General features: G+C 56.2%; 1 protein-coding gene across 6 annotated transcripts in view; it reads left to right on the forward strand.

Moving 5' to 3' along the window:
- The window catches only part of HPCAL1 (hippocalcin like 1), a 107,406-nt gene that overhangs the window by 76,107 nt on the left and 8,864 nt on the right, over window positions 1-22,435 (forward strand). For all 6 annotated transcript variants that reach the window (XM_047845190.1, XM_047845196.1, XM_047845192.1 and 3 more), the window contains exon 2: window positions 6,770-6,855. The gene's annotated coding sequence lies outside the window, so the exon portion shown is untranslated. The remainder of the gene's footprint in view (window positions 1-6,769; window positions 6,856-22,435) is intronic.

Below are 22,435 nucleotides of genomic sequence, written 5' to 3' on the forward strand. Positions count from 1 at the left end.
CTTTTACATTTAGTTCTCTGACCCATTTTGAGTTAATTTTTGTATACGATGTGAGGTGGGGGCCCAGCTTCGTTCTTTTGCGTGTGGCTTACCCAGTTTTGTCCCAGCACCATTTGTTGACAAGATATTCTTTCCCTATCTTGGCACACTTATTCGACATCAGTTGACCAAAGATGTGTGAGTTTATGTATGGATTCCTGGTTCTGTTTCATTGATCCGTATGTCTGTCCTTGGGCCAGTACCACACGGTCTTGGTTATTATTGATTTGTAGTAAGTTTTGAAATTGAGATGTGAGTCCTTATGTTGTCCTCCTTCAGGATTGTTCTGGCTATCCTGGGTCCTCTGCCATTCCATATGAAATTTATTTATTTTTTTTTTAATTTTTATTTAGAGAGAGACAGGTGCACGAATGGGGACCAGCAGGTAGAAAGAGAGAATTCCAAGCAGGCCCCATGCTGTCAGTGTGGAGCCCGATGTGGGGCTCAAACCCACTAACCGTGAGATCGTGACCTGATCTGAAACCCAAGAGTTGGACACTTAACCAACAGAGCCACCCAGGCACCCCCCCACCCATGTGAAATTTAGAATCAGCTTGTCAATTTCTGCAAAGAAGTAAGCTGGGATTCTGATGGGGGGATGTACTCAATCTCTAGATAAGTTCGGCGAGTGTTGCCATTTTATCGATGGTAAGTCTTCTGATCCATGAACATGGGATAGTTCCCCAATTATTTAGATTTTCTTTTTTTTTCTGCAATATTTTGTAGCTTTCCAAGTATAAGTTCTGTACTTCTTTTGTTAAATTCGTTCCTGTTCTATTCTTTTTGATGCTCTTGCTAATGGAATTGTTTTCTTTTGTAAAAAAATTTAAATGTTTATTTATTTTTGAGTGAGAGAAAGAGAGAGAGCAAGCAGGGGAGGGGCAGAGAGCGGGAGACGCAGAATCCAAACCAGGCTCCCGGCCCTGAGCTGTCAGCACAGAGCCCAACGCGGGGCTCGAACTCACAGACCGTGAGATCACGACCTGTGCCGAAGTCGGCCGCTTAACCGACGGAGCCACCCAGGCGCCCCTGGAATTGTTTTCCTAATTTCATTTTTGGATTTTTCATTGCAAATGTGTAGAAATACAGCTGAGTTTTGTATATTGATCTTATCTTACTAGTGTAGTACATCACATCAATAAAATGAAAAGCAAAAATCAGCAATCTTGCTGAACTGTTCATTTTTTTAGTGGAACCTTTAGGATCTTCTATATATAAGGTAATGACATCTGCAAATAGAGAGAGTTTTATGTCTTCTTTTCTAATCTCACACTTCTTTCTCTCGCCTTATTGTCCTGCTTAGAGCCTCTAATATACTGCTGAATAGCAATGGTCACGGTGGGCTTTGTTGTCTCACTCCTGATCGTAGGGAGAAAGCATACAGTCCTTTGCCATTGACTATGATGTTAGCTGTGAGGTTTTTTTTTTTTTTGTTTTTTTTTTAAATGTTTACTTTGTTTTATTTTTGAGAGAGAGCGAGCAGGGAACGGGCAGAGAGAGAGAGAGAGGGAGAGAGACACAATTCCGAGCAGACTCTGCACGGTCAGCACAGAGCCCCACATGGGGCTCCAACCCACGAACCGTGAGATCATGACCTGAGCCGAGATCAAAAGACAGGTGCTTAACCGCTGAGCCACCCAGGCACCCTGGCTGTGAGGTGTTTATTTTTATTTTTATTTTTTATTTTTTTTACGGATAACTCTAGTTCCCTTCTACTCCTGGATTCTTTAGTGTTTCTATTATGAAAGCGTGTTGGATTTTGTCAAGTACTTTATCTGCATCACTTGAGAAAAGCCTGATTTTTGCCTTTTATTTTATTGATATGATGTACTACAGGCGTTGATTTTCAGATGGTAAACCAACCTTGCATTCCTGAGATAAATCCCACTTGGTCATGACGTATAATTCTTTTTATGCTTTATGTTGCTGGATTTGGTTAGCTAGTATCTTGTTGTTTTGGGGGGCAGGGGGTTGCATCCATGTCCATTAGGGCCGCTGATCTCTATCTTTCTTCTCTTGTGAAGTTTGTCTGCTTTTGATGTCCGGGCCAGTACCTGCTTTATAGGACAAGTCGGGAAGTGTTCCCTCTTCTTCTGTTTTTTTGGATGAGTTTGTGAGAATTGGTATTGATTCTTGAAATGTTTATAGAAGTGGGCAGTGAAGCCACCTGGGTCTGGGCTTTCCTGTGCGCGAGGAATATTTTGATTACGAATTCAAGCTCTCGCCTGCTTATAGGCATTTCGGAGTGTCTCTTTCTTTCAGAGCTTCCAGATTTTTCTGGAGTAGGTTTTGGTAGCGTATGTCTCTCTAGTGGCTTAGATCCTGATGATCATGTTCTTTGTGGCCTTTCAGTCCTTGTTGGCATTGACTGAGTTCTCCCTACGTGCCAGGCATCTTTCTGTGCATTAGCTCATGCAGTTTTTATACACTGTTGATCAACTAGGTAGCGTTATTACCGTCTCCACTCCACATACCTAGAAACTGAGGCAGAGAGAAGTTCACTAGTGGGTCAGGGTCACACAGCCAGGCAGTAGAGGGAACAGTAGAGCTAGGATTGGAGCCCGGGTGGGGGCGCCTGGGTGGCTCCGTCGGTTAAGCGTCCGACTTCGGCTCAGGTCATGATCTCGCGGTCTGTGGGTTCGAGCCCCGCGTCGGGCTCTGTGCTGACGGCTCAGAGCCTGGAGCCTGCTTCACATTCTGTGTCTCCCTCTCTCTCTGCCCCTCCCCCGTTCATGCTCTGTCTCTCTCTGTCTCAAAAACAAATAAACATTAAAAAAAAAAAGGATTGGAGCCCGGGTGGTCTGGCCACACAGCCGTCTATGCTGTCCCTCTCCCTGCTCTCCCGAGGCCCTTCTGTGTGCTAGAAGCTGGGAGGACAAGAACAGGTCAGGCCTGGTCATTGCCCAAGTCACCGCCCAGAGACCCCAACCTACGAGAAGGAGGTATCTTACGTCTGACGTGAGCAAGGGGCTGGGGAGGTTCTATGTCTCCTCTCTCCCAAGTGCTCAGCAGAAGGGCATCCCAGTGAACCTTAACCCAGGATGCTGGTGCCCCACCCGGCACGAGTTTGGAGCCGGGGGATCGTGCCCAGTACGTCTGGATCCCCCAGGCCTCTGCAGTTAGCTCTCCCGGAGAGGAAGAGGCAGACCGCTTGGAGCGCAATCGCTAGGCAGAAATCAGGAGCGACCAGACATCACTCCACATAATTATTTCTGCATAATGACTTCTGCTGCTTGATTCAGTCTTGGGCGACGACTGTAATCTTTATCTGTCACGGGAAAGCTGGCGGCCGGGGAGCCCCTGTGGCTTAGCGATAGAGCCGGGAGGAAATTTGCCATTTGAGTTCGCGGAGTGTTCCCAAGCAGCTGGGGAGCCAGAGCCCTCAAGGCCTCTGGACTGATGGACCCTCCTCCTGCTGGGAAGCCTGGTGTCGGAGCTGGCCCAGCCTCTGAGGGCATGCAGGCCCCAGGCTTTTGTCACGGCTTGGGGAAACGGAATGGCAGAGATGACAGGGCGTGGCCAAGTCACAGGGCCGCTCAGCGGCAGAGGCCCGCCGGGACCAGACTTCTTCCCTGCTCTCCTGCCACTCAGTACTTTCCCCAGGAGAGCTGGCGCGTGTCCCAGTGACACAGGAGGAACTGTGGTAGAAAGCGTCTGTGTGGACTGGAGATGTTCTCGTCTGGCATTCGGGGCACGGGGCTGGTCACCGAGCGCGTTGGCTGTTCAGGACTGACCCTGGGAGGCTGGAAATGGCGGGGCCTTTGTAGCCCACAGCCAGCTGACCTGCACCCAGGCGAGGTGTGGTGGCATTGATTACGCGGTGTGGCCGTGGTGTGTGTCCTGGAGGGCAGGGTCCCGCGGAGAGGGGTGTGGGCCGGGGGAGCGCCTACTCGGGCTCCAGAGCCCCCCTGACCGGCGGGGGCTCGCTCACTGCATTCCCACAGTCTCCTATAAGCCCCTGTAATTCATGAGGGCGTCTGGAAAGCACAGAGCATGGGTTTAGGGATTGGCGTTTTGGGCAGCCATCCTGCTTCGGCTCGTGGTCCCTGAGTGTGTTTGCTCCTCTTGTCAACTGAGGGTTAGAATGGGCTTTCCCTGCTAGGACCGTTAAAAGGGCAGGATCATAAAATGATGACTGGACACAAGGCTTCCAGCACATCCTGCTGCCAGCCGTTTACCGGGTTTCACAAAGGTGACCTTGGGGAGGACCTTTGACCCTCTCTGGGGCTTGACCTCCTTGAGTGTCAAAGCTGGCTTACCGAGCGCAAGATAACTTCGCTAAGATCGTCGATTCGAAAGTGTCTTTTAAAACTATGGGACGTGAGGCGCCTGGGTGGCTCAGTCGGTTGAGCGTCTGACTTCGTCTCCAGCCACGATCTCACGGTTCGTGGGTTCGAGCCCCACGGCGGGCTCTGTGCTGACAGCTCGGAGCCTGGAGCCTGCTTCGGATTCTGTCTCCCTCTTTCTCTGCCCCTTCCCTGCTCACACGCTGTCTCAATCTCAAAAATAAATAAAGAATTTAAAAATATGGGGCGAGGCAAGCTCAGAGGACTTTTAGGGCAGTAAAACATCTCTGTATGATGCTGTAATGGTGGATATACATCATTATATCCTTGTTGAGACCCCCAGAGCGTCCACCGCCAAGAGTGAACCCTAATGCAAACTATGGATTGGGAGTGATAACGTGTGTTTGTGTGCGTTCACCATCTGTAACAAACATGCCCCGTCGGTAGTGGGGCGTGTTGATCGTGGGGAAGGCTGTGCGTGGGGGGCACAGGGGTGCCGGAACTCTGTGCTTTCTGCTCCAATTTGCTGTGAACATGAGACTGCTCTAAAGATAAAGTCTCTTTTGGGGTGCCTGGGTGGCTCAGTCAGTTAAGCTTCTGACTTCAGCTCAAGTCATGATCTCGAGGTCCATGAGTTTGAGCCCCACGTCGGGCTCTGGGCTGATGGCTCAGAGCCTGGAGCCTGCTTCCGATTCTGCGTCTCCCTCTCTCTCTGCCCCTCCCCCGTTCATGCTCTGTCTCTCTCTGTCTCAAAAATAAATTAAAAAACGTTAAAAATTTTTTTTAAATCAAAAAATAAAAATAAAGTCTCTTTTAACAAATTTACATTATATAATGAAGTAAAGTATATACACAAAGTACCGCGCGTATGTGTGTGTGTGTGTGTGTGTGTGTGTGTGTGTGTGGTGCTCCCTAAAAGCACAGTGACCTTCCAGTGAGAATTTCTGATGGGAAGACGATGTATGGCTTTTCTCTTCCATGTCTTAAATCCCAGCCCTGAACTTAAATAATGTAATCGGCACGTACGTTCTGTATTGCTGCGACAGGGTAGAATTTTAACGGAGCGAAGTGCACTCTGCTTTCAATAATGTCCACGTGATGAGTTTGGGGGTGCTCAGTGGTCAAACACCGATTATTTATTGAGCGCCTGTTGCGTACCGGCAGCACAGAAGTGAAGACAGTGCCTTCCCGCCCTCCTGGAGCTCACGGTCCATGGGGAGCAGATCCAGCCCTTTATTTCGCAGGAGCAAAGGAGCGAGGGGGGCCCCCCGGGTACCTGCACGGCCCGGGGGCCCTGTTTTCTGGGGGTGAAGGAGCTACTTGGCTCCGGTCCTCGGGACCACTGCAGTGAGGGCGTATAAACGGTGACCATTGTAGGACATGACCTTGTGTTCTGAGAAAATAGCCGAGAAACGTGTTTGGATCGGGAAGACAAGTGGGCTGGCAGGTGCGGAGACAGCGTGAGAGGGCACTGGAGATCAAGAAGGAGCCAGCCGGGGGCGGGGGGGGGGGGGACGGCCGTGTGGCCCTGGGTGTGAGAGCCCAGGACTGCCTGGGCTCCGTTCTTGCTCTGCCACAGTTTCCCCATCTGTACTAAGGCGATGCCCACCTCATAGGTTGATGGGAGGATTAAACAGGTTAGCGCAAATAGATGATGCACAGAAAACTTTTCGTATGGCACCTGGCAACGGGCAGTTGGTGGCCACGAGGATGTTATAATTACACTTCATTGTCATGTACAGGGGGCAGCCGAAAGGGGTGAAGGAGGAGGTTGGCCGTCAGTGAGCCACGCATGCAGGGAGTTTGGAATGTGCCAGAAACTGGTGGTGGTGGTGGAAGGCGGGGATTGGTCGGGGCACCCAGGATGCCCGTGGTGCGTGGGCGTGTCTTCCCGTCGTGACCCTGTGACTCCGGGAACCGTTGGCTAGAGGTTGGCGATGCCATCTGACCTTTCTTGTGGGCAGGACGGGAGCTTGGCTGGTGGAGCCCCCGTGAGCCCACCCCGTGCGCAACCCTCAGGGCCCTTACGGTGACCCTGTGGGCCAGAGCGTCGGGTCGGGCCGCAGGCGGCGTGGTGACGGGCCGCGGTGACTCAGTGATGCAGCCAGAGCCCGAGCCCCGGGTGTGCAGACCACAGAGGCTGTGGCCAAGGGCCACACCCGGCGTTTGCGCCAGCTTGTGATAGCCGGTGACCTCACCCAAGGGGTGGCCAGGGTCCCACTGGGAGACTCGTCCCATCAGTATGGTGGGGACTTTCCTCCCTCCCAGTGCTCATGGCCCCTGGCCTCAGTGGCTCCCAGGAACCCAGGGCTTTCCTGTGCTTAGTGTGGGGCTTGCAAAAGCTATAGTTCCCCCCGGTAAGTGCACAGAAGCAACCGGAAAGGCAGTGGGCTCTGGGCCAGGGGTGTCTGCACCCTAAGTGACCTGTTGTTCCTTCCTTCCAGGGCATGGTCTAGCGGCCCGGACAAGGACGTGGAACCAGCCCCCGGAGTTTCTGGTCCCGGCTGTCTCCGCCTCCGCTTGGCCTTGGGTAAGTCACTTTGGGAGGCCACGTGGGTCTGGAAGCAGGTGAGGACGGGCAGGCGGGGAGGGGGGGGTTCTACCACTCTGTGGGGTCCTGCCTGCGGCTGGCGGACGGGGATTTCACCCAGCTCAGTGGGAAGAGCAGGGAAGACCAGAAGTCGGGGAGCAGGGGACAGCCTGCCCAGGACACCTGAGGTGGTCAGGAACCTGAGGCTCTGAGATGGAAAGAACCCACCCAGGTCCCGTGATCAGCTCGGCTCTCGCCCCAAGCTGGCCCGTCTTTCTCGTAGGTCCTTTGACCTCGGGTGCTTTGATTTGGGAATGTATCCAGTGACGGGAATAGGGCATTCCCGAAAGCTCCCACCTCCTAGGTCCTGCCCACCTCCCCCTCCCACAGAGGGGAAAGGGCTGCCTTCCCAGGGCCCCGGGGCCGAGCCTCCCCACCCCCACCTCCCTTCGCCCCCAGCCCTCCCCATGGTCTCACTGGGGCCTCTGAAAGCTTGGTGCAAACGCTGCCCCCTTCTCTGGCCCCACCTGTGTCCTTCCAGGCTTTTCTCTGCCCTCTCGTGGACTTCCCCCAGCCCCTCCACTCTGCCGCCCTTCCCGCCTCCCCAAAAGACTGACCACGGGAACCCCTTTCTCGCTCACAGCCCCGTGATCCTCTTGTCCGCCAGCACGGCAAGGCCCTGACCAGGCCCGGCCCCCCGGACCCGGAGCCCAGCTGCTCTCCCCTCAGTCAGGGTGTCGAGTCCACAGTAATTAGCATGACCTGCCAACTCTTGGTCTCTTTGAATCCACCACCCTCCTGGCCCCATCTCAGGCCACCGCCCGCTTTGGGTTCTAGGCAGGAGCCCGGGGAAGCAAAATGCCTGTGATGTTCGAACGCCGTCCTGACCCCAGGGCTGCACCTGTTACCTGTCCTCTGTCCTCTAGAGGCACTCTGGAGGGCTCCTGTGCCACCTGTTGGCTCCCCCGCCAGGAGGTGCTGGCTGGGCACTGAACAAGCCCTCCTGAGGGCCCAGGTCCCCGCTGCCTCTGCTGTGGCGTCTGTCGCTCTTGCCGGGCTCCGTGTTCGGCTCTGTTCCCGAGTGAGGAAGTAGGTGGTGAGTGGGAGAAAGGCCTCTGGCTTTGGGTTTGTGTCCTCCAGATCCTACTGGGTGCACTTAACAGCCTCCCCAAGTCCAAGTCTCCTCTGTAAGAGGATTAGTCACACCTCCCTCTTGGGGTGGTGGTAAGAGTGGAGGCCGGCGGGGGTGGGGGTTGGGGGGGGAGCCTCAGCTGCCTCACAGCCCCTCTTCCTCTTCCTCCTCCCCGGCTTCTGATAATTATGACAGTGTCTGTCATTAGTCATCGGCCCTGCCCTGCCCTGCCCTGCCCTGCCCACCCCAGTGCTGTGAGCACCAGTTGAGGCCAGGGGTGTGGGGTCTGTTGCCAAAGACAGAAGCAGGCAGCACGGGGGAGGGGCCAGGCCCAGCCCGGGAGAGCCCACCTTCTAGATCCTAGAAGCATGTAATTCTCACCTTCCCACCCAGAAGGAATCCCCTTTAACGCCGAGCCGTGAGGCTAAGATTTGGACCCCAGACCTATTGAAGTGTGCGTATTTCCACCCCAATAAAGCCCCTTAAGGTTGCTGGGTGCCCAGCACGAGAGCCGGCGTGCCCGAGGGGGCAGCAAGGCCAGGAGGCAGGTGCCAGGCTGCTGCTTCCCTCTGAGCGGACGTGAGCGTTAGCAGGTCAGACCGGCAGACTCCCGGCAGCCCCCAAACGTTGTCGCTTTCAGACCAGGCCCAGACACCCCCGCACTTCTCCTTGCTGACTGTCCCCCGAGGAAGCCCGCATCCCCCGGGTGGGGGGGGGGCTCCGCCTCGCTTGTGTGGATGTTGGGGGTGTGCCCTCTGCCTTGGTCTTCCTGAGGGAGGAGTGTTTCTCCCACCACCCTGCCCTTCCTTCTCTCATCCGTCCTGTTCCCCCTTGTGAACGTGCTCCCAGGGTTGGGACCGTGTTCCCTGGGATTGGGACCATGCTCCCAGGGGTTGGGAGCGTGCTCCTGGGGGTTGGGACCATGTTCCCAGGGATTGGGACCGTGCTTCCGGGGTTGGGACCGGAGCCCCAGGCGGGGCCTCTGCCTCAGGGGATAGATTAGTGTGGAAGGTGCTGCCTTCACCAGCTTCCCCTCCTTCCTTCCTCAGCTCTATGGGAGCTGCAAGATGGGAGGGGGAGAATCTGGCTCTGCACTCCCTGGACGTTGCCTGTGTGCAGGCACGCCTCGGAGACCCTGCAGATTCGGTTCCAGAGCACCGCAATAAGGCAAATATCCTGATAAAGCGAGTCAATGAATGTTGTGGTTTCCCAGTGCATATAAAAGTTATGTTTGTACAATACTCTAGTCTACTGAGTGTGAAATAGCATTAAGTCTAAAAAAACCCACCAGTGTATATACCTTAGTTTAAAAATACCGGGGCACCTGGGCGGCTCAGTCGGTTAAGCATCCGACTTCGGCTCAGGTCATGATCTCGAGGTCTGTGAGTTCGAGCCCCGCGTCGGGCTCGGTGCTGACAGCTCAGAGCCTGGAGCCTGCTTCGGAGTCTGTGTCTCCCTCTCTCTCTGACCCTCCCCCACTTGCTCTCTTTCTCTTTCAGAAATAAATAAACGTTCAAAAAAATTAAAAGACCACTTCATTACTGGAGCCCCTGGGTGACTCAGTCGGTTAAGTGTCCGGCTCTTGATTTCAGCTCAGGTCATGATCTCACGGGTCGTGAGATTGAGCCCTGCGTGAGCTCTGCTATCCGCACAGAGCCTGCTGGAGATGCTCTCTCTACCTCTCTAAAAAAAACCAAACCAAACCAAAACAAAACAAAAAAAACGAGAAAATATTGCTAAAAAAATGCTAATCATCCTCTAAGCTTGCGGGGAGTTGTAATCAGTGATCACAGATCACCGTAACAAATATCATAATGAGGAAGCAGTTTGTCCTTTAAGTAGTGACACGGCCCCCCCCCACTCCCCGCCCCCGCGAAAATTTCATGGCTGCTGCTCACAGAGATTTGGTTCACCACAGTTCTTCTGGAAGATGTTAGGTTGACTGGGGCATGGAGATTTGGGATTTTGCAGAAGAGGACGGGAGAGCGTGATCCCGGGCTAACCTCCCCTCTGGGTGTTGGGCTTGTCGCCCCCCTAAAGTGTTGCCTAGTCTGCTGGGTCCCGCGGAGAGCCGTTCTCCAGGCCTTTCTGAGGTAGCGGCCGCTGCAGTTTGGAGGCAGGACGCTAGGAAAGGGGAAACCCTTCCTGTGTTACCAGCTGAGGGTTGTTTTTACAGGGACTTGGGATGGCTTTGCAATATCACTTCCCGTGGGCGTCCCCTTCACCCCTCAACCACAGGGGCAGACCCTGCATGACAAACGTTGTGGGCAAATGCCGGCGACAGTGCATGCACCTGCACAGGCACACACACACACACACACACACACACACACACACACACACCCCGTGAGCCTGCAGACTTGGCTTGGCATTCTGATGGGGGCGGCGGGGGCGGGGGGTGTGATGGGGGCGGCTGTTGTCCTGGCCCGAATCAGCACTGCCAGCGCCGGGCAGGAGCTCACTGCCCGTCGGCATCTCTGAGCCTCTGCCACGGGTAGGTCTCTTGTTGCGTCGTGGAGATGAAAGGCAGAGACAAGTAGGAAGGGGGCCGTCGCTGCCAGTGAGTCCGTGCTCAGCGCCCAAAGGGCGGGACGCAGAGGGAGCCTCCGCAGTGAATGAATGGATGGGTGATCGAGCCGTGTCCCCACGATCTCGCTGCTTGCTGGCACCTGGGCTGGGGCCCCCTGAGCCCGGTCCGAGCCCACACAGGGCCTCCCTTCTCCGCGACACAGGCGCCTCAGGGCGGCCCGCACCGATCCTCTCTTCCCAAGGCCCGGATTTCCGGATCAGCCCAGACTGCACGTGTTCTGTCCTGTGGCCCCGTTGACGATTCCTGGACCCGACGGGCCGTATGTGCAGGTTTCTAGCTGAGAAGGACGCCCTGGGAACACACTTAACAAAGGTTTGCTCTGGTGGCTGTGCCTGGGGCCTCATAGCGTGTCCAGGAGACTGGCTCTTTCTCTGAAGTTAGAGACTATCTGGGTCGGAAAGTCACGGACGGGAAATTTGGAGGCCTGGAATGCCAGGATGATGGACTCCGTGGGCCGCAGATCGCTGTGGAAGGGCTGGGCCTGGGGAGGACCTGGGGGCGGGGGGCGCGGTCTCAGCCGGACCTTCTGACCTCCCTCCCTGACTTGCTGCTTCTCCCCAAGTGCCAAGCACCCTGTCCTGCTTGTGTTTTACGCACCGTGCTAATCGGTTGTGGGCTTATTCCCAGCCGTGCCCTGGGTGAATGGAATTCAACGCTGTGTCCCCGGGGGTTGAGGGCAGGAAAGGACGTGGGCCGCAGCCCGAACACTCAAGTCTGTCGATTCCTCCCGGAACGCTGCCTTCTTTCGCGCCCCCTTATCCGCCCGGCACGGGAGCTCGGTGTCCGGCTAGTGTAGGAGCTGACTCGGCCTAGAAAAGAGGGAGGGCATTCGTGCCTTGCCTTCCCAACCAGACAATAAGCCGCACGAAAGCCTCTTCTCCTTCTGCGTATCTCCAGCGCTTAGCGCCGTGCTTTTCACCTGCTGCGTGCCCTGTGAATGCAGGCTGATCGACACTGGCCGTGTGTGAGTTTGTACCTTGGTCTCAACTCTCCCTGCCCAATCTATGGCTTCTGGTGCTGTGATTTAAAGAGTAAAACCGGCAGGGGCACTTGGGTGGCTGTTGGTTGAGCGTCCGACTCCAGCTCAGGTCGTGATCTCGCGGTCCGTGAGTTCAAGCCCCGCGTCAGGCTCGGTGCTGACGGCGCGGAGCCTGGAGCCTGCTTCGGATTCTTTGTCTCCCTCTCTCTCTCCGCCCCTCCCCTGCTCATGCTCTGTCTCTCTCTCTCTCAAAAGTGAATAAATCTAAAAAAAAAAAACCTTTTCTTTTAAAGAGTAAAAATGGCAAAGGGCAGCTTCTGTGAGCTGTCTGCACTCTTGAGTATACACACACTCTCCGATGACAACCGAAGGCTGCAGCCGCCGTGGCCACCGAGGGGCAGCCGGGCCCGTCACCATTTGTGAGCCTCGTGTGTGAGCCGGGCTGATGCCATTGATGTTGAGAATGACTTACTGTTTTTATTTCTTCCCAAAGACATTAAACACGGATCAAATAGCATATGAGATGATGATTCACTGGCAGATTCCTTCCAAGTTTAAAAAGAAAAAAAAGAAAAAGAAAAAGAAAAAAATTTTTGGTGTAGTGAGCTGAGCCCCGAGTAGTATCAAACCAGCATTTGGTGGCAGCCGTGTCCCCAGGAGCTCTGCCGTGGGGAGGGACCTACATCCCAGCGAAGCGAGCGGACTTCCCAGCTGCTGCAGACGCGTCCACTGGGGCTCACACATGCCTCGGGGTCCACACAGCCCCACGTCCTGATTCCCAGACAGGAAAGCAAGGCTGTGAGACACATGACCTTCCGGGCCTCTGACTCCGCTCCGAGGCTGGGGCACCTTTTCAGATGTTTTTTGACCCGGACTTGACAAATTTGAACTGCCCTTCGAGTCATTAGTCTGAATTCCTAGGATTTGATGGCATTTTTTTTTTCTTCTGCCCCCGAGCTGCCCCACCTCCCCACACCCTACCTTTGTTAATCTATCCACTGGTTCCATATTGTTCTGCACTGTTCAGTACTGTGATGTTATTGGTGCCATATGTTATATGGCTATTATGTCACTGCTCATGAAGGGGCCTCACGGCTCTGGAGGCCTGTCCCCAGCCTGCCCTGGCAGAGCGCGGCTCCGGCATGTTCTTCCCGGGAGGCTCGCGGCGGCTCCCTGTTGACGTCCTCAGGTTCCCGTGTGCAGTGAGGTCCCGGCGTGCAGTGTAAACCGGGTGAGGGTCCAGACGTGGCGGAGGGAGTGAGTGAGTGAATGGTAAACGCGGCCCATGCTCTTTTCTCTAAGATAAGAACGAGCCCGGGAGGGAAGCCCTCGTGGTCCCAAACGCTGATGTGCTGGAAAGGCCATCGTCAGCACCCCTCACCCCTGTCCAACCAGGCCTGTGTTCTCCTCCACTGGGAGCCGGCGAACAGACTGAGGCTTTGGACAATCGGGGGGGGGGGGGGCACACCAGTATGGACGGCGGGCGGGGGAGGCATGGTATATACATAATGTATGCGCCGTGGGGCGTGGAGGGGTGCGGTATGGGGGTGTGTCGGGAGTGCACACCCTGTCCTGTGCAGATCTGAGCCGCCCAGCCTCCTCGGAACACTGGGGCTTGCTCTGGGCGGATTCCAGAACTCTCCTTCCGCACCTGCTGCTTCCCCGTCCTTGAGGGGCGCGTCCTGTGCGGAAACCGTCTCCTCCATGCACCACGGGCCCGAACCAGGCAGAAGCCACAACTGAGTCCCCGGGAGACACCTGGCCCGTAGAGAAGAGCCCAGCCTCTCCCTCAGGGGCTCCCCCTCCCCCCGGGGGGCTCACAGTGTCCCACGGCCGGCCGGCAGGGAAGGAGCAGCCCCCACTGGGGCTCTGCCCTGCCGTCATAGGCCTTTTCTTCTCATTTTCTCTGAAGAACAGGAGTTGGAATTTCACTGACCCGGACCCGCACCGGTTGAGTCTGGGCCGCTGGGATCCCGGGTTTTCATGCTCGGTGCTGGGCCCGCGGGCGAGAAGTGGCCGTAAGAAGTGCAGGCCGCCCACGAGCCCCGGCCGGCCTTGGCCTCGGCCTCCAGCCCGCTTCTGTTCGATACTGCAATTAAGCTCATTAAGCGCGTCACCCGTTTCTTTTCTCCTCCAAGCTGTGACGTTGCCTCCCGGTATCTGTCGGGTGCTTTCCAGTTGTCAGTCCCTTTACACCCTTCAGTTTCCCGTTATCTTCACGGCTACCACGGCAGCGGGTACGGACTGTTCCTCAGGAAACTGAGGCCCAGAGAAGTTATGAGAACAGCGGAGGCCGTAAGGGAGGCAGGGGAGCCCGGCAGGAGCCCAGGCTGGCTATTTTCTGCGCACCTGCTGCCCGGTGTGGCCCTTTTGTGCACGGCCACCTCCCACCGGGCATTCCGGTCCCGTGGACAGAGGAGCGCGCGGAGACTGGGCCTGGCCCCGGGCGCCCTCTGCCTCCCAAGAGCTGCGCCGCTGACCCGGGTGTGCGGACCCTGCCCCCTAGGATCCGTTTCCCTCCTGGGGGGTGTTGTCCGCCCTGGTGTTCCGACACCTGGCACCTTGCCGGGGTGAGGGAACCAATCCAGAAATTTCACCGCCCACGCCAGCCCGGCGGTGAGCGGTCTGTCCCCATAAGCCTCAAAACTCACACAGGGATGGTCATACGTGGCAGTTTTGGCTTTCAGAAAAATCACACGGTCTTGTTGTGGATCCTGCCTCGAGTTCTTTTCCTGTTGTTAGCAGATTCTACAAGGGGGAGGATTGTTCTCTTGGGCATTTCCTCCTCCTCTCCCCTCTTCCTTCTTTCCCCAGAGGCTCATTTCTGTCTGTTCCACTAACCTACCTTCCTCCGCCGGGCAAGCAGTTCAAAGGGCTCCTCCCCGGGAGGCTCAAGTGGCAGTGATGTTGGGTCACACTCGGGTGACCCCCGCTGGAGGGCGGCAGTAAGGCCCCTGGGCCACCTACCGAGCTGGGGGCACGTTCACGGGGGAGGGAGGAGATGGGCACCGGCTTGGTGAAGGGAGCCCCCGGCCTGACACACCCAAGGTGGGCCCTCTACTCTGCTGTGGCTGTGCCTGTGTCAGTAAATGGAACTTTCCGAGATACCAAGTCTGAATTATGGAATGTCCCTTCTTGGAGCTTGAGGCCCAAGCAAGAGAGCACTTTACCACCCTGTTCCATGATACGTTCCTTCCCGAATCCCGGATACTGGCGAAGTCACAAAATATTAGAGCAAGAGGGTCCTAGAAGAAACCCATTCCCTCACTCGTTGGCTCATTCACTCGGGCATCGTGCTAGGCCCTTGGAATGACACATAACCATTATTACAAATCTATTTATTAAGCACCAGTCGTGTGCCAGGCCCTGTTCTGGGCAACAGAACGGGGGGGGGGGGGGGGCAATGTATTTGAGATGGCTTCCTTGGAGGAGGCACCCCCAAGAAGACGCAAAGACGTGGACATTGAGGGGGTACGCCTTGAGACCAGGCGTAGGGAACAGCAAAGGCAAAGGCCTTGGGGCCAGAACATGGTTTGGCATGAGCGAAGTATTCTCTTTCCTCAATAAGCTCACAATCTAATGAAGGAAGGACACAAGGAAACGGTGTTGCACAAGCTGAGGTCATATTAGAAACAGGTTAAAAAAATGGGAAGGGGGTGCAGAGGGAAGAGCAATTTTCGGGGCCCAGGACATACATCCCTGAATAAGGAGCGTCTGAGTTGGGCTTTGCTGGTTGAGTAGAAGTTTGCTGGGCAGCCGAGGCCATGAAGCAGTGTTTTCGGAGGCACACGGTATATAGGGAGGGACACACACAGTTCCTCTTCCTGTTGCATGAGCAGCTTCTTCGAGGGACAGAACATTCTTTTGGGGATTTTTCTCTCCTTTCCCCCATTTCTCCCCCCCACCCCCACCCCACCCCGTCTCCCAGCCCTCATTTAGGGCATTCTGATCTCTGCTAAGTGGAAAGGAAGGTTCAGGACCGGAAGGGGAGTTCTCTGCCTTGGCCAGCCCCCTCCCTCCCTCCTTTTATTTTTTAAAGCTTTAGGGGCGCCTGGGTGGCGCAGTCGGTTAGGCGTCCGACTTCAGCCAGGTCACGATCTCGCGGTCCGTGAGTTCGAGCCCCGCGTCGGGCTCTGGGCTGATGGCTCAGAGCCTGGAGCCTGTTTCCGATTCTGTGTCTCCCTCTCTCTGCCCCTCCCCCGTTCATGCTCTGTCTCTCTCTGTCCCAAAAATAAATAAACGTTGAAAAAAAAAATTAATAAAACTTTAGGAAGTCCTGGGGAGTTAAGCTGCTGGCGATGGGTACAGAAGTCAGGAGGGTTTTTGGTTCTCAATCAAGTTCAGTTCTCAATCAAGGTCACGGGTCTGGAGCCCATCCAGCTGGTAAAACTGGATGCAGCAGGTTTTCAGGAAGTCCTCCGAAAATGAGCTCCTGGAAGTCAGTGAGCTCAGTCTGGATCTGGGCACACCGCGTTAACTGTCCGCTCCCAAGGGTGCCTGTCACTGACCGCCTCTTCCCCCAGATGTGGCCCAGGGGCTTCTGTTCTCCCAGAAGTGGAGGAGGACCACCCCCTTTCTGCCGCTCCGTCACCTGAAGGGACTAGGTAGGGCGTCATTGCAGCTGGCCTCTAGCAGAGGCCTTGAAACTTGTGGGACTCGCTTGTGTCCTTGTGAGTGAGATGTGAATGCCGTGGGCGCCCTTTCTTTTGTGGGCACCTAGGAGTGAAACAAACAGACCCCTCCCAGCTGGGTGGCAGTTTGCAATGGGCCTGTAAACAGGGTGCTAACGGGCTTCAAGGGTTCTTGTTTGGTGTGGCCCCAGATCTACTGTCCCAAGGAGCTACCCCGTGATGGCAGCCACTAGAAATACAGAATCGGCCACATTCATGTGTAATGTTAACGTTCCTGGCAGGCCACGTTAAAAACGTAAAAAGGAACAGATGAGATTCACGTTACCAACATGATTCATTTAACTCACGATATCTCAGACGGTCTCGTTTGTCATTCCACATGTAATCGGGATAGGAAAATGACTCTGAGATATTTTACATTATTTTTTATGTACTAAGTTGTCAGAACCCAGTGTGTATTTGATACTCTTAGGGCACATATACGAATTCAGACGGGCCACATCTTACGTGCTCAATAGGCACATGTGGCTGGTGGTTACTTTGTTGGACGTGTCTCGCTTATAGACAGAGAGACTGAGCGCCCCCGCCCCGCGACACGGAGGTGGCTTGGTGTGGGGGGCGGGGTCGGGAAGGCGGGGTCTCCATTTCGGTCCGAGGATCCTGCCTGCCTGCGCCCTCTAGCGTCCGCCCGGCCGCGTTGCAGCCTGGGCCGCCCCAAAGCGCGCCGCTCCCTTGGTTTGGTTCTGACAGCGGTCACAGACCCCTTGGGACAGGACTGGCCCCTCCCCAGAGCAGCTGTGCTAGAAGCCAAGGCCGCATGCGGCTTGCCTCTGACCCGCTTACTTGGAGACAAGAAGGACAGATTCTCGGCATTAGCCCGTTTGTTAATGGGTCACCAGGAGAAAGAACCAGGTCTTATGCTGCATGGGAAACGGCACAAATCGCCTGTTCTCTGCTTGTCCCTCCAGCCCCTACTTTCCTGTTCTACCCCAGACAGAGGAAGCAGTCATCCCCAAAAGCCCTCTGGTCCCTTGAAGTTCAGATTCGCAGCAGACGCCCTCCCAGCCTCACCCGGAGCGTTGGCCTTTTGTAAGGACTTGGTTCCTCCAGCCTTTCCCCGTCTGTCTCTCTCCAAGTGTTTGTAAATCTGCGTGGCCCAGTGAGCTCCGGAGATCTCACTTGATGAAAGCATTTTAAAGCAATGGATGAAATGTGACCCACGCCACCAGCCAGCGTGGAGCTGTGATTAATGGCACATTCGAGCCCTTGGTTCCCAAGAGCCTCACCAGGCGGTTGGGAGAACTCTGCCATTAAAAAGGCTTTAATTTGCCGGCAGGACCTACTTCGGGTTAAATATTTTCCTAGGGTTCCCCAGCTACATGCGTGCTTTTTTTTTTTTTTTTTTTAATTTAGCACATTAAAAACAATAGCAGAGTCACCGAGGGCCAGAGAGATGGGTGTAAGCGCTACATTAACCCCCTCCCCGTTCCTTCATTACTGTGAATTAAAATGTCATCTTTGACATGCTCGAAAGGCCGTTGCCTGTCTGGGTGTTTGCTTGCCTGGCCACCAGGGCCGGGGGAGGGAGGGGACGTTGCTGCTGGGAAATGGGGGTGGTGGCTTTGTCTTTGCAGAAACGCTGGCTTTTTGTCGTCTGTCTTTCCAGCCGGCCAGTCGTCAATAAGGTTGGTGCCTTGGCTTAATTAGTAAGAGAGAGATCACCGTGCATGGAGGGTTCTGCTGTCCCTGGTCCCTGCGAGGCCGCTTGCTTTGGGCCGAGAGCCTCCAGGAGAGAGCTAAAACGAGGCTCTTGGTATTAACCGTTTCGTCCGAGTCTTTGGTAAGCACATGTGAGCCAGTCCAGTGAGGGACTGGCAGTGCACGGGGAGATTTATTTCGTATTCATGGGCTTACTTCATGGCGGAGTGGATGCCAGCCGGGGGCACCGTGGCGGCCTCCATCACCGCCCATGGACCTGGGCAATGAAAGGGCCCGGGGAAGGTCACAGACAAGCACGTGCCCCATGGAAGCCTCACTTCTTTGTCTCTAAGACGGAGATGATGTTGCCTTCTCCCAGCCTGGCCAAGCATGACCCCCACCTTCCCAGTGCCCTAGTATCTGGTGTGTGCTCCCTAGAGGTGGCCTGAGTTTGTTTACATTTATTTATTTTTGAGAGAGAGAGAGAGAGAGAGGAGAATGCAAGCAGGGGAGGGGCAGAGAGAAGGAGACAGAGGATCCAAAGCAGGTTCCTTGCTGTGAGTGCAGAGCCCGATACGGGGCTTGAACTCACGAACCGTCAGGTCATGACCTGAGCCGAAATCAAGAGTCGGCCGCTTAACTGACTGAGCCACCCAGGTGCCCCGAGGTGGCCTAAGTTTTGATTCCACATGCTGTCTTCCTAGGCAAACCGTCTTGTCCCCTCCATGGAAAAGGAGTGATTCCTCCCTGGAGCATCCCCCCCCCCCCCCCCCCGCCCCGTCATGTTACATCTTGTGCCCCATCCATAGGTGCCTGTGCCGTAAGCAGCCCAGAGCGCTGAGAACCAGGGTGCACATTCAGAGGGCCGGATGGGCTGGAACAGACCGCACCCCCCCCCCCCCCCCCCCCCCCCCCCGTGCACCCAGCCTGGCACCAGGCCCCGAGAACAGGCTGAGAGCCAGGGCGGCCTGCACTCCTGGGCTTGGGATTTGGGGGAGCAGAGCGCCGGCTGGTGGACACATGTGGGCAAGCATCCCCGCAATTAAATGGCTCAGGACACGGTGTGGGGTGTGATGAGGCACCCAGATCTGTAGACCACACGTTTCCAGATTCCTCCAGGGAATCCTGTACCTACCACCTTCCCGGACTCGATGCCTTTCTTCAGAGAGGGTCACCTCTTGGGAGGAGAGCCTTCCCTACCCCAGCTCCAGGCACAGGAATCTTTGGCCTGGACCTCTAGACCCAGGGGTCTTAGACTATCAGAGCGGGAAGGAGCCCTAGTCCTGGAAGGAGGCCCCCCTCACACCACACTGTCGTGATACTCAGGAAGCACATGGAGAAGGAGGGGCTGGGAGTCCGGATTCTCAGTCTCGTGCGTCACCCGAAGGCGACACACTGGGGAAGGGTCTGGCCAAGCACGAAGTTGCTCCCCAGGCACATCACCGTGCCCTCTGCCTGTGACCTTCTAGCTTTGGGTTGACCGGCCTCGTCCCTCTCCCGGATCTGGTACCTTCCTTTCCAGAAACACCTGTTACCTCGGGCAGAGGAGGTGCGAGGAATTTGGCATTTCTGTGGGGTCTGTGAGTGTATACGTCACACACGCGTTCTGAGGCAAACTGATAGCATTGTTCCGAGGGGCGATTTGGTGTTCAGGGAGGTGAGTGGGTCCTAAAGGGACCCATCCTGAGCCCCCAGAGCCTAGCACTTCACAGAAGCCCGCTTGTTTCCCTGGGGAAAAGGGCAGGGTTGCTAATCAGGGCAAAGGATGTGCCATTAACGACCCAAGGTGGCTGTTTGTGACCGTGTTGCCCTGCCCCGGACCCGCCTCCCCCGGGCTGCCCGCAGCAAGATGTGGGGCCTGAGCCGAGTGCTGCCTTCGCCTCCCGGGCCTCTAGGGCTGGTTCCCCGCTAGTAAGGTGGGACCGATCTACGCGAAGGGTCTGACAGTAAGCCAATTGTCCCACAGTCCGTGGACCTTCTGGTTGTCCCTGCTGCTGGTGCTCAGCAGTGAGGTTGGGGGAACCGCACGGTGCCCGGCACGGGGTTCTGCCCCACTGTTGTTGCTCAGGTCAGTGCCCAGGGACAGCTGTCTTAGTGTCCCAGGGCTTTCGTAACAAAGTAACAAGGACCGGGCAGCTTCAAGAGCAGGAATTGATTTTCAAACGGCCCCAGAGGCCAGAGGTCTGAGATCAAGGCGTCAGCAGGTTCGGTTCCTTCCGAGGCCTCTCCTTGGCTTGGAGATGGCTGTCTTGCTGTGACCTCACGCGGCCTTCCCTCCGTCTGCGTCCCAAGCCCCTCTTGTAAGGACACCGGGCAGATTGGATTAGGACGCACCCCAGTGACCTCATTTTATCTTAATTACCTCTTAAAGGCCCGGTCTCGGAATACAGTCACATTCCCAGGTGAATTCGGGTCACATGGGTCTAGAGCAGCGGCTGTCCCGTCCTGCTCGCGCTGGTCCTCCCTGGCCACACACCGCATTACGCCGTCCCCTGTGAGGACGTCAGGGGCGGGGGAAGCGAGGGAAGCAGGTGCAGACGAAGCCACCCGACGTGCCGCCCGCTGTGCGCGTGGGGGGAGGCCCGTGTTCTCCACCCTCCGGACGCTGGCCGGGAGACCTCCCCAGTTTTCGAGGAGCATGGAAAAGAAGGCTTAACAGCAGCTGAACTGATGAGGGAAATGGAAGATAAGCCCTTTTTCAAGCACAGGTAACACCGGGCTGGAAGTGTGTGAAGTCTTGGCCGGGGGTGGGGTAGGTCACGGCTGGGAGCCCTGGATCGGGTGCTGCTCCGAGGCCCATCACCCACCTCCTTGCTCTGCAGACACAGAGAGGTGGGGCTGCCTTGGAGAAGCCACCCAGTGAGTCACCCCACCCTGGGAGTCCCAGGCGACCTGCCGGGCCACCGGCCTAAAAGTTCTGCAGTCCAGAGTTTGCCGTTCAGAAGTCCTGAGTGACAGGATATGGAGGAGGCCGGGAGGCTGTTTAAACAGAACGGACAGGGGCGCCTGGGCGGCTCAGTCGGTTAAGCGGCTGACTTTGGCTCAGGTCACGATCTCGCGGTCTGTGAGTTCGAGCCCCGCATCGGGCTCTGTGCTGACAGCTTGGAGCTGGAGCCTGCCTCGGATTCTGTGTCTCCCTCTCTCTCTCTCTGACCCTCCCCCGTTCATGCCCTGTCTCTCTCTGTCTCAAAAATAAACATTAAAAAATTTTTTTTCAATTAAAAAAACAAACAACGGACAGAGGCAGGCGTGAGGTGAGCAGGTTACTAAAGGCATCCTGATGGGAGCAGGGAGAATTCGCTGGGGACAGCACAGAGGGCGTCCACGGCTCTGAGCTCTGAGGGCCCTGCCTGCTGCCCGGTTTGCCCACTCGGTGGCTGGTGTAGCTTCATCAGAGTCACCCTTGGGGGCCCCCACGCGGCACCAGGGGCCTCCCGGACTCGAGTTTCCCCCGTGTGTGTGCATGTGCGTGTGCGAGAACACGGCACCCAGGAGGCCGGCGTGGGCAAGAGGTGCCTCGGTGAGGGGACCAGCCTCAGGGGACGGGTGTCGGGGTCACACCCGGGGCTGCCTGGATCTGGTCCCCGCCGTGGAGTGCCAGGCGAGCCCGTGGATGGACAGATGGACGGGCAGAGAAGGATGGGCACCTGGCCCGAGGCCCAGGCGGCTTCTCCTGTGCCCTCAGCTCCCATCCTTGGGTCTGGTGGGCAAGGGGCTTCATCTGTGGGGCTGAGGGGCGCCTGACCCAGCAGAGCCATGCACATGCGCCCCCCCTGGCGTCTGTCAGCTCAGGCTGCCCTAACAAGGTCCCACAGACCAGGCAGCTTAAACAGCAGGAACGTATTCCCTCACAGCCCTGGAGGCTGGGAGTCAAGGTGTGGGCAGGGGCCTCTGAAGGCTGTAGGGAAGCATCTGTTCTGGCTTCTGGAAACCTCCGGTGTTCCTGGGCTTGTGGATGGCTCTGTCTTCTCCACATGGCTTCCTTCTGTACTGTCTGTATCCAACTGTCACCTTTTTCTAAGGACACCCCAATAACCTCATCTTAACTTCCTACGTCCCCGTTTCCAAATAATGTTATATTCACAGGTCCTAGGGCTTAAAACCTCAACATCTTTTTTGGTTTGTTTGTTTGTTTGTTTTGTTGGGGGAGTCAACCATAACGTGAGGGCGCCCGAGGAGACAGACCTGCCACGCTGAGCCGTCCCGGGCATCCTGTGCTCACAGTTCTGGGGCACGGGGCCCTGCCCGCCCGGCAGGGCTCTCTGGGCACAGAGCCATCCTGGTGTGCCGTCATCAGGCCCTCCAGGGTGACACCTGGAAGGACCCGGGAGCTCGTCTGGCTGGGGCCCCAAGAGCGATCATAAAAAATGCAGAATCCAGGGGCGCCTGGGTGGCTCAGTCGGTTAAGCGTCCGACTTCAGCTCAGGTCACGATCTCGCGGTCCGTGAGTTCGAGCCCCGCGTCGGGCTCTGAGCTGATGGCTCAGAGCCTGGAGCCTGCTTCCGATTCTTTGTCTCCCTCTCTCTCTGCCCCTCCCCTGTTCATGCTCT

Source organism: Prionailurus viverrinus, unplaced genomic scaffold (assembly GCF_022837055.1).
Source record: "Prionailurus viverrinus isolate Anna unplaced genomic scaffold, UM_Priviv_1.0 scaffold_33, whole genome shotgun sequence".
Lineage (NCBI taxonomy): Eukaryota > Metazoa > Chordata > Mammalia > Carnivora > Felidae > Prionailurus > Prionailurus viverrinus.